General features: G+C 41.6%; 1 protein-coding gene, 1 long non-coding RNA gene and 1 pseudogene across 10 annotated transcripts in view; 2 read left to right on the forward strand and 1 right to left on the reverse strand.

The window, feature by feature from the left end:
- The window catches only part of NRF1 (nuclear respiratory factor 1), a 143,338-nt gene extending 130,489 nt beyond the window's left edge, over positions 1 to 12,849 (reverse strand). For 7 of the 9 annotated variants that reach the window (XM_045792659.2, XM_045792655.2, XM_087860833.1 and 4 more), the window contains exon 1: positions 12,697 to 12,849. The gene's annotated coding sequence lies outside the window, so the exon portion shown is untranslated. Of the gene's footprint in view, positions 1 to 130; positions 2,584 to 12,696 lie in introns of those variants that run through there. The other 2 variants (XM_045792653.2, XM_045792652.2) reach the window with 2 other exon arrangements.
- On the forward strand, positions 9,107 to 12,669 carry LOC148110348 (uncharacterized; annotated as a pseudogene).
- Positions 12,850 to 12,888: 39 nt separating the features above from the next.
- LOC148110349 (uncharacterized) lies at positions 12,889 to 18,848 on the forward strand. The gene is made up of 3 exons (XR_015723870.1): positions 12,889 to 13,258; positions 14,790 to 15,181; positions 18,621 to 18,848. It is a non-coding gene; the product is annotated as an uncharacterized LOC148110349 (long non-coding RNA).
- Positions 18,849 to 19,103: the final 255 nt, after the last annotated feature.

Here is a 19,103-nt window from a genome sequence, read left to right on the forward strand (position 1 = left end):
TAGAATCTGGTCCCACCCTGAGTTCCTAAAAATTATAAAGTATTAGATAGCACCACAAAGCCTGGTAATAAGATAAAATATTACAGATGAATTTTGCAAGGCTTCTACAATCATTCAAATAAATACTTACTGCCTGTTACGTGTCAGGCACACTGGTTGGTAATGAGCACTGTTTATTCACCATCATGAAGTTTTACACTCTGGTGGGAAAGACAGACATATATCAAGTAATATACAAATGTGAAATGACATGTATAGGCACATATGGTAAAGGAAAAGTACAAAAATGAGGAAGATCTGAAAAAACTTCCTGAGGACACTATGCTTGAGCAGAGACCGGAATAAAATTTATAGGATTTTACTAGAAAGAGAAGAGAGGAAAAAGCTTTCCAGGCAGAACACCACCAATAGGAAAGGCTTTACGGTTAGAGGAACATGACTAATACAAAATGAGTCCAAAAGTTACGTACCACATTAAAAAGATTTGTTTTCATCCTAAATTCAATGCGGGGGGCGCGACCAGAACGGTGTACTTAGAAGAGACCAATTCATTCTGGCCTCACAGAGGAGAATGGATTAGGACTCAGCCAGAATGGATACAGGTGGACCAGTTAGAAGTTATTCCAACAGCCCAAGAAAGAAATGATAGCAACTCAGACAGAAGTGGTAACGGTGAAATGAAGAGGACAAATTGAGTTTAGAAAGTTAAATAAACAGGATTTGATGACACTGGAAGACTAAAGTTTCTGTTCTGCTAAACCAGATGAAACGGTGGTACTATTCACTGAGGTAAGCAAGAGTTGAACAGGAGCAAGTCTGACAAGGGAATTCATTTGGAGATGTAAGTGCATCTGAGACATCCAAGAAATGCCAATTAGGCCATTGGATATAGGGTTCTGAAACTCTATTGGTAGGCCAAATCTGAGTTAGGCATATTTACACGGAAAACTACACAAACTTTTTATCATTAAGAGAAACCAGTCATTGTTACAAAGTAAACATTACTCTTTAAAAAAGACAATTTCAAAATCATGCTAACCTAAAAGACAAGAATCACTACTGTGCCAAAAGCCCTAAATTAATACTAAACAAAGACTGGGACACCTGGCTGGCTCAGTTAGAAGAGCATTTGACTCTTGATTCAAGGGTCATGAGTTTAAGGGCCATAGTGGATGTAGAGATTACTTAAATAAATGATAATTTTTTAAAAAACTTAAAAAAATACTAAACAAAGATTACCTATTTAAAAGGCATTGGATGTATACCACTATATGGCTACAAAATGGATTTCTTCAGGATGAAGACAACCTATTTTGGTGGAATCTCAAGTTAGAATTAGCTACTATTCTCACATGTTCAGATACAAAAACTGAAAACAAGCTTAAGAGGCAATAAGTTTGTACTTTTTATTCCCAGATTCTCTACCTCTCGCTCTATCTGCAAGATATTGATTTAAGCATTTTAACTGTCAAGCATGAAGTTTTTCTCCTAGAAAAGATACTAATCTTCAGAGTAAAGGATCAGACATTTTTCTTCCGACACACACCTCCAGAAGCTTTATACTATACTTGGTGGAGAAATGACTAGATTGCTTTGGATATTAGCTGCCACAACTAAGGAACTATTTACCCTAGATTTGCTTTCCACTTTGTATAAAAAACAAAAACCAACTACCAGAGAGATTAAAGACGGAACTAAAGGAGAAGGCAGGAAAATTGGGTTTTATTACTAACTCCAAAGAGAATCCATTGTATAAATTAAGGAAGTTAACTTTGAGAAATATCTAGTTATTTTTACATAATATTAGAATTATATATACCACGTTTCATTGATGGCAAGTGTGAATGAGATTACATACCATTTTATATTTGTACATATACTTACATTTTATGTATATAAAATCTTTTGAAATCCCCATAGATTATGCTAAAAAAAACACACAGGTATTTTTAAAACTTGTATTATACTATTGCTGCTACTAATATCTAATTTGCTCTCAATAGGAATATAAAAACTCAGAAGGTCCCAGGGTACAATCAAAGAGCCAATAATATATTGAGATAAATTTGTTCACTTCAGAAACTATCCTGCATATAGAAATTTTAGCTCAGAAAGTATGAGGGCAGAGTGGAGAAAAAACGAGTTATTATGTGAATGAAACTGAGGTTAACCCAGGATTTAGCTTTCATTCTTCACTAAGTAAGCTTTCACGGGCCAGCCCTTCCACCCTTACTTCAAGTAACCCTTACCTCAGCAAAAACACACAGAGCACGAAACAGACGGCTAGCATTTCCTGAGCAAATGTGTATTTGGAGAGAAACTTTTAAATATGTTTTATATTTCATTAAAACAAATGGATTTACAACTGCCCCATTAAGAATACTGCAGGGCTATTTACCCCAAAGATACAGACGTAGTGAAGAGAAGGGCCATATGCACCCCAATGTTCATAGCAGCAATGTCCACAATAGCTAAATTGTGGAAGGAGCCGAGATGCCCTTCAACAGATGACTGGATTAAGAAGTTGTGGTCCATATATACAATGGAACATTACCCAGCTATCAGAAAGAACGAGTTCTCAACATTTGCTATAACATGGACGGCACTGGAGGAGATAATGCTAAGTGAAATAAGTCAAGCAGAGAAAGACAACTATCATATGATTTCTCTCATCTATGGAACATAAGAACTAGGATGATCGGTAGGGGAAGAAAGGGATAAAGAAAGGGGGGGTAATCAGAAGGGGGAATGAAACATGAGAGACTATGGACTATGAGAAACAAACTGAGGACTTCAGAGGGGAGGGGGGTGGGGGAATGGGATAGACTGGTGATGGGTAGTAAGGAGGGCACGTATTGCATGGTGCACTGGGTGTTATACACAACTAATGAATCATCGAGCCTTACATCGGAAACCGGGGATGTACTGTATGGTGACTAACATAATATAATAAAAAATCATAAAAAAAAAAAAAGAATACTGCAGGGCAAAAATAGATGAATTAGGGGCGCCTGGGTGGCACAGCGGTTAAGCGTCTGCCTTCGGCTCAGGGCGTGATCCCGGCATTATGGGATCGAGCCCCACATCAGGCTCCTCCGCTATGAGCCTGCTTCTTCCTCTCCCACTCCCCCTGCTTGTGTTCCTTCTCTCGCTGGCTGTCTCTATCTCTGTCGAATAAATAAATAAAAACCTTTAAAAAAAAAAATAGATGAATTACATAAAATTAGACATTTTTGGTTCAAAACAGTATGCACAGTATTATTGAATTTATCATATACAGTGTATGTATGCATGCACATACATACTGAGAAAAATACCTAGAACTATATATACTAAAATATTATTCATTATCTTTGTATGTATAATTACAAACATTTTAAATTTTCTTTTGCTTTTCTACAATGAACACATATACATGTCTTTTTAAGAAGAAAATACCATATTTATTGTTTAACATGTCATAACACAGATTCAGAATTAATTTTAGAATTAGAATTCGAAATTTAGAATTTTTATTTAGAAGAAACTTTAGATACCATTTCTGTCCTCTTCATTTTTCAAGTGGGGAAACAGGCCCAGTGAGGTTAAGTGACTTGCCTGCCCAAAAACTGATAGTGAGCCTTTAGGGCTGTAATTACATTATCCATACTTATGGAGGTTGGGGGGGGGGGGGCAGGGAGGGTTGGTTATAAAAGTTAATGCATTTTCACTAAAGATAATTTCAGTTATAAGAAAGAAAATGAAAATCTCCTATATGCTCATAAACCAAAGATGATAACCACTGACTTTGGAGGGTTATTTGTTTTCTTCCTAAAATTTCTCACTACGAAAATAATATATTTTCAAAGTAAAAAAACTTTTAAAATATAGAACCAAAAATTAAGGAAAAGACAATATTTTAACATTCAGTCACATAACTGGTGATATCAGAATTATTTCTTCTTTAGACTTAATACCTAAAGCCGGTTTGGGGGCAAGAGATTAGGTCTATGACAGTATTTTTAATTAGCAAACCTTGGTTGGTTCTTTAATTTGTGGATTACTGTTATATAGAAGATTAATTACTAAGAATTTTATTTCATAATTATTTAATAAAAGACAAAGGACAAAAAAAAAAAAACCCAAACAAAGGAAAAGATAAAATACTCCAGTTCTATTTAGGATCTTCTTTGTAGATTAGTGAATGTAAAGATAAGCCACAAACACAGCTAATTTTAAGTTCCATAACACAAATTTTCTGTTTAAGATTACCCAATATATTAATTCATTGCTTTTATTTATTTATTTGAGAGAGGGGGAGAACATGGGGGGGAGCAGCGGGAGAAGCAGACTCCCTGCTGAGCCAGACAAGGGGCTCCACAACCCTGAGATGGTGACCTGAACCAAAATCAAGCGTCAGATGCTTAACTGACTGAGCCACCCAGGCACCCCCATTCATTACTCTCTTGTATTTACCAATACTCTTATAGGGTATTAAATAAAACATTGCTGGCATTAATTACAGAAAAAACACGAATTATGAACAAATATATTTATAAAAGCAAGCTAATCAAACTCATAAGTTACTGAACCATTATTAACTCAATTAGCAAGAAGTTAGAAAAAGACTATTTCATCTTTATCTTGTCCCTTTAAAATTCCTACCTTCTGGGATACCTGGTGGCTCAGTCAGTTAAGCGTCTGCCTTCCGCTCAGGTCATGATCCCAGAGTTCTGGGATTGAGTGCTGCATTGGGCTCCTTGCTCAGGGGGGAGCCTGCTTCTTCCTCCACCTGAAGTTCCCCCTGCTTGTGCCCACTCTCTCTCTCTCTCTCTGATAAATTAAAAAAACGAAATTCCGGGGCGCCTGGGTGGCACAGCGGTTAAGCGTCTGCCTGCGGCTCAGGGCGTGATCCCGGCGTTATGGGATCGAGCCCCACATCAGGCTCCTCCGCTATGAGCCTGCTTCTTCCTCTCCCACTCCCCCTGCTTGTGTTCCCTCTCTCGCTGGCTGTCTCTATCTCCGTCGAATAAATAAATAAAATCTTTAAAAAAAAAAAACAAAAAAAACCCCCAAATTCCTACTTTTTATATACTTTATAATGCACACAAATGTATTAGTACAACAACACAGGAACATCATTTATAAATAAATGTGATTCAGAATGTGTGCTCAAAATTTTTACTTGTATGATGGGTAACCATCAAAAGCTGGAGATCACTGCCCCAGAATCTAGGGCTTAGCTAACAAAACTGTTTCCTAATCTAATTTTAAAGATTCAAAAATCAGAGGAAGAAAGTAAAAATGACCAATTATCTAAAATTTCAGAATGAGGGGCACCTGGGTGGCTCAGTCCTGGGATCCAGCCCTGCCTTGGGCTCCCTGCTCAGCAGGGAGTCTGCTTATCCCTCTCCCTCTGCCCCACCCCTGCTTGTGCTCTCTCTCTCTAATAAATAAATAAAATGTAAAAAAAAAAAAATTTCAGAATGAAATTATTTTGGAATATAAGTTCTAATATGGAACATTATTAAAAATTTGCTTAAATGTCCAGATTTTATCAATAACTTAAGAAATCTGAACACTAGCAATCGGTTAGCATTAAATCATCATAGATCTCAAACCATTCCATAACTGTCATACTTCAGAAAGACCCTGTAAAACAGGCCAATGGTATTTTCATTTCATGGTCAGAAAAATTAAGCAAGGAAAAAAATGTTTTGCCCCAAATGACTAAACAAACATTTGTGCATTTTAGAAAGTTTCCAAAGTATAAAAACTCCCGACTTAAACATTTTTGAGTGCAATCTATGAACCACTTAGCTTTCTTTTAAAACAACAGTAATTTGATCACCCACAAAGCCTACTGTATACAGGGCATGAACAGATCATCATATACTAGCATGAATCCTGGAATATTAAAACAAAACAAAAACAAGGAATCTAGAACACTTGGCAAGATTCTGAAATTGGTTAAGCTTTGCTTTGGCATTCCTCCCACCTTCCTTCTGGTGCTCTTAGTCCTATCTCCTGGATGTGCATCAGATCTTTCCAGAGTTCTTCACCTGAGATACCCAAAATTTCTTCCCCTTGGTCTGTCCCAGTCAATCAAGTTAACTAATTTCAGCCAACCAACACCATCAGTGTTTGACTTAATTAACAATACTGAAAGGGCCTTTGACTTTTCTGTGTGTCAAGAACTCAGAAAAGTTATGGACCCTCTCCCCAGAAAAACTGTACAGGCACACATAAAACATTTTTCATACAATTTCAAGAGATCAGGGTTACATGGCCAAAATATATCCCCGAGTCCCAGAACTATAAAAGCCTGGGGCACCTGGGTGGCTCAGTCGTTAAGCGACTGCCTTTGGCCCAGGGCGTGATCCCAGAGTGCTGGGATCCAGCTCCGCATGGGGCTCCCTGCTCCGCTGGGAGCCTGTTTCTTCCTCTCCCACTTCCCCTGCTTGTGTTCCTCTCTCACTGGCTGTCTCTCTCTCTCTGTCAAATAAATAAATAAAATCTTAAAAAAAAAAAAAAACTATAAAAGCCAGGTTAAAAATCCCTGCACTTAACATTTAAGTATTATAAAACCTCAAAACCCTTCAAGAGGAATTTGCATCTTAAAACACTAAAAACTCAGGATGCCTGGGTGGCTCAGTTGGTTAAGCTTTGCCTTCTGTTTAGATCTGGTCTTGGGATCCAGTCCCACGTGGAGCTCCTTGCTCAGTGGGGAGCCTGCTTCTCCCTCTGCCTGCCACTCCCCCTACTTGTGCTCTCTCTGACAAATATATAAAATCATTAAAAAATAAAAAAAAGACTGTAAACTCAAACATACTATACTATATATTCAAATCAATAAAATCTGATTATTAGAATTAAAGTCTTCTCCCAAAGCTTTTATGCTGTAATTCCAGTAAGAGAAGGGGAAGAACAGGACCTATTTCTAAGCACAGGTCATCTATTAAATTGGGCTTTATAGACCTTACCCCTGTATTCAATAATGCTCTAGAAATCTATTGTGTTTACACTATCATGACTCCTGTCAAAACAATATACACATAATACATACACACACACACACACACACACACACTCAGAAAACACCTTTTATCTCTCAATTGCCATATCCAGTTTTCATTCCAATGAGCTCTCCAAAGGATTTCATGTTGCTAAATTCCCTGTTAAAATTCCCTTAACCCCTATCCATAGCTTCTTCAGCCCATAGTATGTACATCTTATCTCTTAAGCCATTCTTTTTCAACTTCCCTCATAGGCCCCTCCTCTTCCACTTGACCTTCAGATGTAGATGCCTGGCATCTATTATACTCAACTGCAGTTTCTGTATGACATTATGTTAATGGATACAAATCTCTTAATTGATCCCCACTTCCCCTTTTCTCCAGCCCAAATTTGTAAATAGGGAGGTATTTGACATATCTTGATTTGCACACCTAGAATCATAACTTCCTTCTCAAATTCTGTTCTTCCAACACATTCCCTATCTTAATTAAAGGCATCATCATTCATTAATGAACTATAACCTTTGAACTCCCCCATGCTCTTCCCAATCAGGTCACAACCTCATCAGCTTCATTTTCCACTACTCCTCAAACACAGCAAAATGTACTTGCTACTCCTCAGACTATCAATGCCCTTCCTCTAACCTCTTCTGCTCCATCAGGTGAAACAGCTACTCACTTTTCCAAGTCCTACTTAAAGATCTCCTACAGTCTTCCCTAACCTCACTTACTCTCCCCACATCACTCACCCCCTGCCTCTATAATTACACACCAATCTTTATTTTACTTCTCAACAAGCTGTACTGTAGTTAGTCGAGCCCTTATCTTTCTCCTCTAGTAGACAAGGCCTGTGGTTTACTTGTTGCTGTAGCACTTAACACATGCCTGGAATATACTAGGTCTTTGATCAATGACTGGTGAATGAATGGCAAAACTCCAAAGTGAGGACATAGTTAAGGTTATTTCTCAATGAAGGGTATACCTGATTCCCTTTTGAACATAAAACAAGAATTAAGTCCCTTAGTCCCTCACTCCCCATTTCTAGTCCACTGCTTATTTTAAGCAATGTTTCATTGGGACATTTCCTCACTTCCTCTTGTTCTTTGTAAGTTTAGCTGCCAGCCTAACCACATTAGCATTCAGGAGCAGCAACAAAACAGACTTTCCAAGTTCTAAAAAGCAAAGACTTTACAATTACCAATAGTAATACAAGTTCTTTTTAAAAAAGTCTTAATGTTTATGCATACAAACTTCATTCTTCGTAATTCCGAAAAAGGCACGGCATAATTTATCCAAGTCACCATTTAAGAGTTATCCATTTAAACTGTCAGCCAAAATTTTCACATTTATAACCACAGAAATCAGCATGCATGAATTAATCTAAGTACTATGCTTGTATACTAAATACACTATAAATAGTAGTCTAAATCACCAGATGACCCACACACAAGTAGCTCTTAAAGCTTCCTTTAAAAATACATGCCCAAAGGGGTGCCTAGGTAGCTCAGTCGGTTAAGCATCTCTTGGCTCAGGTCATGGTCTCAGGGGATCGTGAGATCAAGCCCCGAATCAGGCTCCGTGCTCAGCGCAGAGTCCACTTGGGATTCTCTCTCCCTCTGCCTCTCTTCCTGGCTCGCTTTCTCACTCTCTCAAATAAATAAATCCTAAAAAAAAAATAATGATACATGCCCCAAATTCCAGTGATCATCTCAATCTATAAAACAAGATTTTTTAATCAGATTCAGTTACTCTTTCCCTTCTTCTCCTCACCAACTTTCCCAAAACACACTGACACACACCCACACACACACCCCTCCCATAACAAACCTGGTTTCCTCAAGAAATTATCTGATGGCTCAGTAACAATTTGATAAGGCAAGCTACAAGATCTGAGATTCTGGAGGAGATCCCATATGGTACAATTATCTTCTAAGACACTACTTTTGGTGACAGAATACAGATTCGCCTCAAGGGATCACAAATGTGGTAGGCCGCCTTATTTGCCTCCTAGTTTTGTTTCTGTCTTTCAAAAATATACTAAAAGCTCTCTAAAGTTGTATTTCTGACTTTTCTTCAGTTCATATAAATGTTCATATTTTAGGTACACAGGCATGGTGAAAAGGTAAAAAAAAAAAGATCATATGATGAAATGTTTGAATCTTCGATAACTAAACTGTACTGAGTGGGGTCAAAAACTCATTAGCCTAATTCTGAACTGCACTTCAGAAAAAATATATATTCCAAGGCATATATAATCCACTTATTTTTCTTGAGCAGTCAAAAATTCTTTTCATTTTCCAAGTTTTGTCCATAGTACATCAAAATAACTTCAGACAAAGCATTCTTGTTGCTCCAAGATTAAAAGTTTCCAATAGCTCAATGTGGTTGTAATCTTCTGGAAACACCTGAAATTGATTTGTTTCACCTCCTTTTACTATTTCTCTTCCAGCCCGTTCACCTTAGAAGAACGCTGATGGACAAAAGTTCTAACTGAAAAGCCCAGAAAGTGAATAATCCGTCCCCTAGCTAATAAGAAAGAACTATGATACATAACGCACAAAAATTAACATGTATCCAGAGCCTCAAAAAAAAAAAAAAAAAAGAACAAAACAAATGACTGGACTTGGTCTAAATAAAATGTTTCTAAAATAAGCTTAACACAAGTAGGTTTCTTTTTCATTGCTGTTTTACTTAACATTTATGGAAAATTATATTTGGGTAAGCTCAGGTTGAAAACACTAGCTTTAGCTCTCAAGGAAAACATGAAAGAACAGAGAGAAAATTTTCTAAAATGTTTTTTACAAAATAAAAGATTGGTATTTAAGACTGATTTCCAAATACCACACACACACACACACACACACACACACACACGAAATTATAGAATAAGCATCACACACAGTCACACAAAAACATTTAAATTCAAATATCACATTTCCTGGACTAATTATAACCCCAGAGAGGGTGCGCTGAAATTCTTGAGGCTTGAGTAGACACTTCTGAGACTCAACAACCCAGAGTTCCCGCTTTACACTCCAATTTTTCACAGTGGCACTAAGTGGATGAACAAGCCCACTGCAGCACAAAGCGCTGGAGTTGCCTAAAGAGATCTAACAGAAGCTGAACATATGCAATAACTTCCTGTTCTCCAGAGACTGGAGGGTGTGCTTCTAAAGGCTGACAATTCATAACCCGTCCAAAAACCAAAAGTCAGTATGTCTTTTCAAATATTTGTGAAAAAAATTTTAATTTCAAAAATTACTGTTCATCATTATTATGCCCCAACATTTACTGAATGCCTTATTATGCACAAGTAAAGAGGTATAAAAAATTTAATCCCAGACCTCAAGGAGCTTAGATTTCCCTTAAAACAGTCATCCATTTGTGATTACTTCACATAAAATACTTCTTGAAGACAACCCAGGGGTCTGCTTGAACTCACAGTATACAGGGCAATGCATATTCAAGTATTTAAATCACAGGGAGTTTGTCTTCAGCTCCCTAACAAAATTAGAGATGGATGTACACTTGTGATTTAATAAAAACAAGAAACCTACAATTTTGGGTTCCACTGGAATATACATGAATTGGGAAAGAAATCTGAAATCCTTCTTTAATCCCTTCTAGATCTGGACAAGGGCTCTCATTATCTGCTGCTCTAAGAGTTACTTCTTAAATCCAAGAGCTAAATTTCCTTAAAACCTGGTAAGAAATCTATTTCCATGAAAAATCCTGGGTTGAAGATGATTTTTTTTTTTTTGGCTAAATGAGAATATGACCACTGACTACTAAGCAAAAAGTCATTTTCTCTCATATATGTTGAATTTGAGATGGGGGGAGGGGAAAGGCACACAGGATGAAATCAAAGGATTTCAAATAAGGAGGTGCCAAAACATAGTAAGCAATACTTCTTAATCTGACTGTTTTATTTTTCGTCTTAGTCATGGACCCAGTTGAAAGTCACACCTAACTCCTGTCAGAAGAAAAAGAAAAGTCCCTCGACACAAACAATTCTGCACACCCAAGAATAAGTATTACATGTGATAATTGTATGTTTCTTCTCCTGCTCATAAAATAAGGAAATTACACTCATGCACAGATTCTAGTCATATTTTCACTACCTTATGAGATAACACACCAAGAACATTCAAACACAAATCTGGATACTACTACTGAATTTTAAAAACAAAACAAAAAACCCCAGCATCTCCAAGGCCCCCCCTCCCCTTCTTCCTTGAGTGAGGAACAACCCATTAACTTACTGTTCAAAGTAATTTTTTTTTAAAGGCTGTACATGAAATAGGAAAAGGATCACGGTGGGCACAAATGATGCCCTAGTAAAAAGGTGAGATGCACATACCCATTCTCCTGTGAGCACTGTCCAACCTGACAGGTTCACTCACACTGCCTTCACCTTAAAAGTTTCCCAACCCATTGTCTCTACACACACTTAAGAAAACGTGAATTTTGCTCTAACCACAAAAATTAAGCACAACTGACACCAACTCTAAAATAAGCAATTAATATATTCTAATCTAATGCTTAAGAAGGGATGGAGATCAGGCAACAGCTCCTCCAACTGGCTGGTGCAGATGACCACTTGAAGCCCTAAAAATATTAAGATTTTTAAACAACTCCCAAGTTCTGATGGGGACAGTCAGAAGCACTGTAGAAACTTTGGGACCAGCAGCAACGACACAACAGGTGAGAGAGGCGGTGGACATCATTGCACAGTGAGGTGGACAACATGCAGGGGCAAACCCTTGAGTTCCCCAAAAGGCTGGGGATGTGAGATAATACCCACGCACAAGGCCATCCAGAGCCCCTGTCTTTACAGTGGCAACAGTGCGGTTCCTTCCGAGGGTCGCGCCACTCCCCCTCTCCTCACCCAGGGGACCACCACCCCAGGCACAGGAAGAACCGAGGCCCCTCCACCGGCAGCATCTCAGATGGGGAAGAAAACACAATGTCGCTCCTTTTTTCTGCGTACAAAAGGACTTTGCGCCCTCCTCCTCGAACTGCCGCCGCTGCTGCCCGGGCCGCCTCCTAACTTGCAAGAAGGTGGGCAACGCGCCATATTCCAGCGTCCCCCGGTCTACCTGGGTAACAAGCCCACGCCACCCCTGCGGGAGGGAAGCTTCGGAGGCCGCCCCAAGAGCCAGCCTCCTCTCCCGCAGGAGACAGCGGCTCCCGCGCCCCGGCCCGGCCCGCCGCGCCGCCCGCGGACCAGACCCGGGAAGGGCCGAGGGGGCGAGCAGGGAGCCGCGGCTCCGGTCCCGCGCAGCCCGCCCACCTCCCGCTCCCGGGCCCGGCGCGCTCTCCCGGGCCTCCGGCTCCCGAGCCCGCGGGAAGGCCGGGCCCAGACCCCGGGTTCTACGGTGGAGAGGAGGCCGCGGCCCCCAGAGCCTCAGGCGGCGGGGGAGGCCGGAACCCTGGGGCTCTCGGGAGGGCAGCGCCTCCCTCCCGAGCCCGCCAGGACGCCTGGGGCCTACTGCGGCCTGCGCATCCTCGGGGTGGCGGTTTGACTGGGCCGGGCCGGGGCCCCCCGCCCGAGGCGGGCCGAATCCGGCAGGGGCCCAGGCCCGGAGCCGGGGGCGGCAGGGTGCAGGCTGCGGGGCGGGCCGGCCGGCCGGCGGGCGGGCGGCGTGTTGCGGCTGCGCCGGGGCTGAAATAGCTGGAGATTGCGCGGTAGGGCACTCACCTCAGAGCGGCTGCGCTACCGTGGGCCTGCGCCGTGGAGACTGCGACCGCGCCGGCTCCTCGCAGCCTCCTGCCACCAGCGGCAATGGCGAGCGCTGCCGCCTCTGCCGCCGCCGCCGCCGCCGAGGAGGGGGAGGGGAGGGAGAGGAGGCACGCACGCGACGCACGGGCTCAGCTTCCCCGCCCGGCGGCCGCCATGATGGGGAGGTCGTCGCTGTTAAGCCGGGCCGGCCCGGAGGGGGTTCTGAGCGAGGGTCCCTGCCGGCCCCCGCGGCTTCCTGGAGCCCACATTTAGCTTGAAAGGGTTGGATGGGGCCGGAGCCATGAAGGCAACTGGATAAGTCAAGCGTGGACTTTCGGGAGAGTGGCACAGGCAGCCCAAGATGGTTGCTAATCTGGAAATAGTAACATTTCTCGCCCCCCAGTCCCGAGAATTATAGCACCTCCTGAACAAGCCTCGACAATTGGGAACGGGCTTCCCCGCATTTTCCTCAGCCTTGACAGTTGCATCTTCACCCTTTCTTTGGAATGACCTTTGTTTACCGATTTCAAACCCTGCCCAGGTATTTAAAAGCAAAAATTTTTGCACAAAGCAATATATTAATTTATCCGCTCATTTATTCGCTTGGCAAACATTTCTAGAAGGCCCTTTCTCTGCCAGTTTTGTTCTCGACACCCTGGAGATGCACCTGTTAGAAAGATGAAGCCCTTGCTCTGAACGAGTTTGTACCTTCAGTGCAGGGAGTCAGAAGCAATAGGGAGCCCCAAGCAGGTGCCTGAGAAGTAAAGAGGAGTGGGTAGCAGAAAAACAATCTAATGTTAGTGACATATGAGAGGTTGTTTTTGTTCTTGGTTTTTAAAAGTGTGATCAGGAAATTACGTGCCTCAGAATCACTAGGGCTGATTACTTAAATCCTGGGCCCCAATTGGTTGTCTCCACAATCTTGGCTTGTTAGCCCGGGAAACTGAATTTTTAACAGCCCCCCCTACTCACACCTTGTCCTGGTAATTCTCATGAACACCATAATTTAAGAACCATTGCATTGGGATGCGTGGTTGGTTCAGGCTACCAAATCTCTCATCAAGATACCGCAAAAGACTTCACGGTCTCCCTGCTACAGGAATTGCCCTCTCCAATCCATTCTCTGCCCTATAGCTTAAGTGGTCTTTCAAAAAAGAAAATCATGTCATTTACCTGCTTAACAGGCTTAATAAGATCCTATTGCACATAAGTTAAAGCCTAAAATTCTCTCAGTTGGCTTTGGGGCCCAAGGTGACCTCACTCCTGCTGATATCTTTGACCTCTTCAGCCACAGACTTCTCCCTCAGGCTGCAGCCAAATCAGGAAGCTCCCAAGTCATACATGGCAGGAAGTTCTCCCACCTCATCATTTTTGCAAGGGCTGCTCTCTCTGCACAGAACTTTCTTCTCCACTCTTAATTCCTTCTTGTTACCTACTTAAACCTGAATACTTCCTGCCATTTCTTAAGGTCTCAACATTTATGTCGTTTCCTCCAGGAAGCATTCTCATGTCCCCCCAGATTGAGTGCTTTGGCTCTTTTATCATCATACCCAGTATTTAGCACCTGTGCTTATTGAGCATTCATGATGTTTCAGGCCCTATTTAAGTCCTTTACACACATTATCTCCTTTCTCATTTAATTCTCAAGGAGAGTCCACAAGGCAGATATACTGTTGTTATTATCTCATTTTGCAGGTAGAGAAACAAGGGCATGTAGAGATTACTTGCCCAAACCCAGACACTAAAAGGTGGAGCCAAGTCTGAAAGCCCTCAGCTTGGCCTCAGAGTTGTGCTCTGAACCATTACCAGCATTTTCACATTGCAGGCTGATCCCCACTGAGGAAGCACAAAATGAACTTAGTGGGTCATGACCAACATTTCATAAAAGAAATAGAAAATATCAGAGAGCATCACACTTAGTGAGGCTCTTGTTTTGTGAAGCTTTTATTTCAGCTATATAAATGTATGTACATAGGTTTGTGTATTTGTACTAGATCATGATATAAAACACATTTCTTACTGGATTACAGCTGCATAAAGTTTGAAAGTACTGCATTACTTTTTCTCCACAGCACTTCTCAGACCATGAATCCTCCACAATCCAGAAGCTGCAGGAGGGCAGGGATTTCATCTTGTTCATGATTGTATACCAGCATCTCATGCAATTCCTGGCTGGCGGTAGACCTTCAGTAAACATACAGTGAGAGACCTCTGTGTCCACCCTCCTCAGACATGCAAGTTATTTTCTTAAGACAAATGAGCCTGTGAACCCCAGTTGCTCTGTCCAAAAGCCTTTTTATTTGGGATAACCAAAGATTCTAGAATCAGTCTCAGGAAAAAAAAGCAGAAAAATCGACCCTAAGAGATTAAAAGAACTGGATTCCAACAAAGTGACAGTGATCAGCTTCAGCACAAGGAAGTCAGAAACTGTAGACAGGATAATGTCGGAAGACAACTCTATAAGGTAAGCTGTAGGTAGTAGTCGCATTAAGAAAAAGGGATGACTTGGGGTGCCTAGCTGGCTTAGTCAGTGGAGTGTGTGAGTCTTGGTCTCAGGATTGTGAGTTCAAGCCCTATATAGAGCTTAAGGAAAGAAAGAGAGAGAGAGAAAGAGAGAGAGAAGGAAGGAAAGAAGGAAAGAAAGAAAGAGAGAGCAAGAGGGTGGGAGGGAGGGAGGGAGGAAGGAAGAAAAGAAAGAAAGAGAGAAAGAAAGAAAGAAAGAAAGAAAGAAAGAAAGAAAGAAAGAAAGAAAGAAAGAAAAGGAAAGAAAAGAAAGAAAAAGACTTAAGATGACTTAATCTTGGCGCCCAGAGCAAGAATAAAAAGAAGCCTAAGGCGCCTGGGTGGCTCAGATGGTTAATTGTTTGCCTTCGGCTCAGTCATGATCCCAGCGTTCTGGGATCAAGTCCCGCATCGGGCTCCCTGCTCAGCAGGGAACCTGATTCTCCCTCTGCCTCTCTCTCTGTCTCTCATGAATAAATAAATAAAATCTTTAAAAAAAAAAAAGAAGAAGAAGAAGACGAAGAAGCCTAGACCCTTGAGAATATATTGGGAGTTCATCAGCCTTGGCAATGCAGGAGATTCCCCAATTGGCTTTGCTTTCAATAAGCTGCTGGGCATTTGGGGGAACGTGGGTCGCTCAGTTGGTTAAACGTCTGCCTTTAGCTCGGGTCATGATCTCAGGGTCTTGGGATCGAGCCCCGTGTTGGGCTCCCCACTCAGAGGGCGTTTCCTTGTCTCCTCCCTCTGCCCCTCACCCCCACTTGTGTTCTCTCTCTCTCTCTCTAATAAGTAAACAAAATCTAAAAAAAAAAGAAGAAGAAGAAGAAGGTGCTGGTCATTTGACTGGCTGAGTTATAGTGTGTGCTAAGAAACAAATTGAGTGGTCCTACAGATAATAAATGCTCCAGGTAATCAGAATTGAATTTACGTGGGAAATTTCAGAGAGATGTACCTTGATTTGGCCTTGAAGGGTGGGCAAGATTCTTATGGACACAGAGCAGAACGGTGAAGACACTTTAACCGGGTGGATTGTTGTGGGAGACTGAGCAACAGGTGGAGGTGGGAGGCCTCCAAGTGTGTTTAGCACGTAAAGCACTGAGGTAGGTCTCAGTTGGAGCAGCCAGCATTCAGGCCTGTCCTAGGTGGTTTGCTCACTAGTGGGACACTTGACAGGAGCTGATTTAGCTCTAGAAGGTAGTCTTCTCGTCTAGTGTTGACTGTGTCCTGTGGGGTGGCATGGGGGGGACAGCAGGGGAGAAGGAGATGAAGAAAGATGGCTGAAGCAACGATTTTGACAAGGGACCCTTCAGGACCCACTGTGTAGGAGTCCCAAAAGAAGCAGCCTCCCCAGTTCTACTTTGGAATGTGTGCAGCCCCAGCCCCATAAGGATTTAGGGGAACCTGGAACTATGTAAACAATACAAGGGAGTTTTACCTCTTTGGGAACACGAAGGGCTGGCCCAGGCAAGGTCTGCATTTCCAGAGAGCAGTGGCCCCAGCAGCCACACCCCCTGCTTTCAGAGGCCACATCATAACATGGGACAGACTCCAGGTTCAAAGCCTGGCCGTACCACTTCCTACCTGTGCGACCCTGACAAGTGACTCAACATTTTAAGCCTCTGTTTCTCTGCCCAAGACATGGAGGTCAAGAGGTAATATAAGGACTCAGAACAGAGCCTGGACCCAGGAAGCACATAGTAATCGCTGGGTATTATTAGCTCTTCCCAATTACCATGAATCATGCAAATTGCTTGGTACAAAATACAGGTATGATAGATGGTGGCTGTTGTGGTGGTGATGACGATGAATAGGTGTTTGTGAGCACATGTAAATATCCCTGGGGACTCCCCCAAAAAGCTAGGGAGAGCATTCAAGGGAGGCCAAGGCCAGGGATTTGTGTAAGGGAGCAGTGTGTTTCAAGCTTAGAAATGTCAAGGTGAGTTTTTTTATGTGTGAGGGTGGTTTGGGGGAAAGAGGATGGGTAAGACTGTTTACTGTTACTTTATCTAAATTAATATTTCTGTATTAAGGTAACAACTCTTAGGGCACCTGGGCGGCTCAGTCGGTTGAACGTCTGATTCTTGATTTCAGTGCAGGTCATGATCTCAGGGTGATGAGATCGAGCCCCACATTGGGCTCCATGCTGGGTGTGGAGTCTGCTTGAGATTCTCTATCCTCCCTCTGCCTCTCCTGCTTGTGCTCTCTCTCTCTCTCTCTCTCAAATAAATAAATCTTTTTTTTTAAAGGTAACAACACTTAAAATCTATTTTTCTTTGAGCCTTTAAGTTGATGTCATCTATTTCAAAATCTAAGAAATCTTAACAATCATTTTCAAAGGGTCCTCCTCTCCCTGACCCCAAAGTCTGTTGATGGCCCCCTGTCATATGTATTTCCGTCTTCACACTGTTTCCCGACTGTCTGTCCTGCCCATGAGACTTTGAACTGTGATCAAGAGCTCCTGTGTTATAGACATTGCAAGTTCAGTGAGTTAAAACCTGGCCTCATTATCTTGCCTCAAAGCTGCTTCTCCTCCTGTGGTCCCTGTCTCAATTAACAGTGTCTTTTGGATATAACATCTTAGAATCCTTTTTATATGATTTCTCAGGTCAATTCAACGCATATTTATTGGGCACCTCTCTATACCAAATGCCAGAGTGCTGGGGATACGGTGAGAAACATGGGCCTTGTCCTTGAGAAAAGGCTGATTAATTCTCCTTCAACTCAACTGGATTACATTACACTCCTTTAAATAACTACTTCACTCATTTAATGTTGTTAAATAACCGCTAACCATTTTAAACTGCATTTATATACATATTTACTTTGTCTTTTAAACTCTGTATTTAAATCCCTGATCTAACAAACAGAATGTCCTCATATAAATAATAATAACAACAACAATAACTAACTTACTGGGCATTCACTAAAAATCTGGCACCTTTGCAAGCTCCTGTATGAACTCCTTAATTCCTTCCCAGCAATGTTATGAAATAGGTAGTATAATTATACTTATTTTATACATAAGAGAACTCAGACACAAGAAGTTTAAATTACTTGCTCCTAGTCAGATATCTAGCAAACCTAATATATTTAAAATCTAATAAATTTTAAAATCTAATATATTAAACTTTAAATATAGTGAATGTCAAACTGTCTCTTTTTTTTTAAAGATTTTATTTATTTATTTTAGAGAGAGAGAGAGAGAGAGAGAGGGAGCATCAGCAGAGGCCGGGGCAGAGGCAGAGGGAGAAGCAAACTCCCCACTGAGCAGGGAGCCCGAAGTGGGGCTCGATCCCAAGACCCTGGGATCATGACCTGAGCCAAAGGCAGACACTTAACTGACTGAGCTACCCAGGCACTCCTCAAACTCTCTCTCTCTCTCTCTTTTTTATTTAAAATAGGCTCCATGTCCAATGTGGGGCTTGAACTCTGGACCCTGAGATTGAGACTCACGTGTTCTACCGACTGAGCCACCAAGCACCCCCAAAGTCTCTTTCAATACCATTTGCAAACTAATAAAAATCTCTAATGCAAGTCTGAAATCAATTACTGAATTATGTATTTTACATTGGATTCACAAGTCTAATTTATCAGATTCTCTAATCAATTATCTACATCTTACAAACATTGAAAATGCCAAATTACACAGAATACTATTAGAGTTAAGACAAAAATACAAATTCTGTGGATTTATTCCATCATCCTCATATTTAATTCTGAACCTTTTTGGGATTAAATATTATTTATCATCTCAAGCCATTGAGGTGACTGCCTCAAGCCAATGAGCTTGGCTCTGCAGGAGAAGGGGGATTCCCATCTCAGCAGGCTGAGATTGCTTTTTGGCCAAGATGTATCAGAGAGATTCTTCTGCCACCACTGTGAAC

The sequence above is a fragment of the Ursus americanus genome, chromosome 3 (assembly GCF_024610735.1).
Source record: "Ursus americanus isolate L20-20 chromosome 3, mUrsAme1.1.p, whole genome shotgun sequence".
Taxonomy (NCBI): Eukaryota; Metazoa; Chordata; class Mammalia; order Carnivora; family Ursidae; genus Ursus; species Ursus americanus.